Consider the following 3739-nt stretch of genomic DNA (forward strand, 5'->3'; position numbering starts at 1 on the left):
GATATCCTGACTTCAGATCGATCTTGCTGAAATATTTCGCCCCCTTTAGTTGGTACAGAGGTCATCAATCCGCGGGATCGGGTACCTATTACGGACAGTGATCTTGTTCAGCGCCCGATAGTCAATACAGAGTCTCCACGTCCCATCCTTCTTCTGTACCAACATGATCGGGCTCCCACAAGGCGATGAACTCGGACGGATGTGAACTTTCTGCAGGAGCTCCTGAATCTGCCTCTTGATTTCATTGTTCTCCAGAACGGAGCGCCGATAAATTGGTCCATTGGGTAGTGGCGCACCTGGGGTCAGATCGATGGAGTGCTTGACCTGACAGTGCAGAGGAACCCCTGCAGGGGAGGTGAAGATGTCCTCGTACTCCTCCACAACCTTGTCCATTTGTAGTTGTCGTGCAGAGGGACCCCGTCTGGAGGCCGCAGCCACCGTCTTCTTCTTTCCTTGAGGGTGTATCATCAGGAAAACAAATTTCCTGGTTTTGGAAATGATCTTACTGCATTGTTTTTCAGTAATCAAAGAGATGGCGGTAGGTGGTGCTACCTCTGGTATCCTGTACAACTTATTTCCCAATGTAATAATAACAGCACGGGGCCTTGATTCATACACAGCATGTCGCTTCCACAAGTATGGTTGTCCTAATAATACATCACAAACTTCAAGGGGAGCAATGTCACACAATACCTCATCCGTGAAGGGCTTGATGTTGTATGGAAGGCGACACTGCTGGCTCACGCGAAGATCTCGTCCTTGGTGAAGCCACCCAATGGTGTATGGTTGTTGATGTGCTGTGGTCGGTAAGCCCAACCGCTTCACGACCTCTGCCGAAATGAGGTTCTTTTGACTCCCGCTATCAACAATGAACTGTATCGGGAGCCCTTTACCCACATCTGGGAGTGGAAGAGACGCTCCTCCTCCTCTGGATCTTCGGGTTCATTTTTCTGGATCTTGATGGTAGCAACAGTGGCGTTGGGATCCGCATCAATGATCTGCTTCCCTTTGTCATTCCCCTTATCGGGTTCTGACTCAGAGTCGGAACATGCATCTGATTCTGAAACCTTTAGCTCAGCCACCAATGACTGCTTGGCCCGACACTCACTTGTGTTGTGGGTGGAGCTCTTATGGAACTCACACCATTTTCCCGTGTCCTTTTTTGGCTTCGCGGCGCTGTTCTTTGCTTGCAGCTTCGGCGGGTTGTCTTGGGCTGTCCCGCCTTGGCTTTGTCCTTTGTTCTGTGGTTTAGGGGCACCTTTCCCCTGCTTTGGATTCGCAGATCCAAAGTCTCGCTTCTTTTGCTTAAACTTCTGCTCGACCTTGACGGCATATCGGTATGCTGCGCCGAGCGAGGAGATGTTCAGGAATTGTATTTCTTCCTGGATGTACTTGTGCAGGCAACCACGGTATTTGAGTATCAAATGTTGATCCGAATCCTTGATACCCAACTTTGTGCGAAGGGTATGGAAAAGATTGGTGAACTCCGGCACGTCTTGGTCCCTTCCCTGCCGCAGCGTGGTCCACTTTATGTATTCATCCTCATAGCTTCTGACAGGGTAGTACTGCTCCTTGATGGCCTCTCGGAATGAATTCCAGGTGGGTGCGGCTGAAAATAGTGAGCCAGTACTTTCATCCTTTTGCTCGCAGTAGGTTTCCCACCAGTCCTTGACGTGGGGGGCTGCTTTGAGAAGAGCGAAAACAATCTTTTCCCGACTTGAAAATTCATGAACAGAAAAATAACCCTCTAGCAGATTTAACCATTTATCTACGACATCTGCGTCTATCTGACCCTCGAATATGGGGATTTCAAAATTAACTTGTACCTTAAAGGGCGTGGCGTTTCCAGAGTAGCTGCTGGAAGCCGATGCGTCGCTTCTGGGTAGCCACTGAAGGATCTGGGCAAAGCTGTCCATCATCGCGTTCCGTTGTCGCTCGAGGGCTTCTTCGAGCAAGATTTTGATGGGATCTCCTGCCCCCTCGTCTTTCTTCTCATCCGCCATGGGAGGCCGTCGGGATTTCCGAGGCTGGTCTTGCAAAGGTTCGACCAGTTCAAGCCCTAACTCCTTATATCCCGACCTTGTTGGGGACATGCAAAGAAAAACAGAGACAAAGTAGACCGCTCTGATACCACTGATCTGGATTTAAACAGGAACGCAACAAATTACAGAGATAACCATATACACAAAGATGCAGCGGAAATAATACTTCATTTCATTAATGGAAAATACTGAAATATGCTTACAACCAGAAATGGAAATAAACCAGCTAGGGCGATGGTAGCTTATCTCTGAGAAGAGATGTGGTGGCTACATGCCTCTGAACTGTGTTACAATGAGGCTCAAAGGCCTATTTATTGTTGAGAAACAATGGAAACCCCTTAACATTCCAAAACCTAACCCTAGAAGATGAAACACCAAACTGTGGGCCCCGTTTGGGTAAATTGGTACATCAACTTCCCAGGGTCGTAACTTTGGCATACGATCTCCGTTTGACGCGTACAATAGCTTGTTAGAAAGATCTATCCGAGCACTACAACTTTGGGAGGAAACATGTTGCCTCGGATTTCCCAAAAAACGTCGTTTAGGGCCTCAAAACGGCTCTGGAATTTCAGGACCCGAAAAACTGCTAAAAATAGTAAGTTGTGCTACAATTAAGGAAACTGAAAATGCTGAGAGAAACAATGGTGGGGGTCCAGGTGGACTTGGCAGGTGGCCACCAATATCCACCTGGATCATTCCTCCCCCCTTAGGAAGCAATGGTCCCCATTGCGTTGAGTTCCTCCATGAGATGAGGAAACTTTTGCTGAACTTGTTCCCTGGTGAGCCACTTGCCCTGCTGAAGGAGTTGGCCTGCTTTGACAACTCGATACAGTTGGATATTCTGTTGGCGAGTGTTCTTGATCTGTGTGTCCATGTTCCGATCAGTTGCAGCTTGTTCCATGCAATCTGGATTTAATTCTGTGGTTGTGAGGTGTTCTGCAATGTCGGATGTGTCTAGCAATGGTGGAAAGTATGGCCGAAGGCGGTCCACATTGAACACTGGGTGCAGGCCAAGGAATGGGGGAATGTTGAGCTCAAATGCATTGTCTCCCATAGCCTTAGTAATGGTGTAAGGACCATATCGGAGTGGTCTCAGTTTCCGATAGGCTCCAGTAAGGCGTTCCTTTTGCAAATGCAACCAGACTTTGTCGCCCACCTGAAACTTGTGTGGCACCCGATGTTGATCATGTCGCTGCTTGTACTTGGCATTTGATTTCTCCAGAATGTCATGGACCTGCTGGCGAATATGTTGGATGCGCTCAATGAAGCTGGTGGCCTTATCTGTTTTGGACTGGACATGAGCTGAATTTATGTGAGTAGCTGCAAGTGGTATGGCCACATCAATGGGGCATAGTGGCTGGAATCCCAAACCCACCTGAAAAGGGCTATGGCCAGTGGAGCTGTGAAGAGCTCGGTTGTAGCTGTGCTGAACATAGGGGAGGCTCTCGTCCCATGTGCGTGGATGCTTTGAGTTATACATGCACAGAATGTGCACAATCATCCTATTGACAACCTCTGTCTGGCCATCAGTTTGAGGATGGAAGGCTGTGGACTTCGTGAGTTTGGTGTCCAGCATTGACCAGAGATTGGACCAAAATGTACTGAGAAACCGACTGTCCCGATCTGAGATGATAGACTGTGGGATCCCAAAGTGCACCCACACTCGTTCAAAGAAGAGTTTAGCAGTGGCTTCTGCT

Source organism: Pinus tabuliformis, chromosome Q (genome assembly GCF_031772625.1).
Source record: "Pinus tabuliformis cultivar Carrire ecotype Pingquan chromosome Q, CPIR1, whole genome shotgun sequence".
Classification (NCBI taxonomy): Eukaryota; Viridiplantae; Streptophyta; class Pinopsida; order Pinales; family Pinaceae; genus Pinus; species Pinus tabuliformis.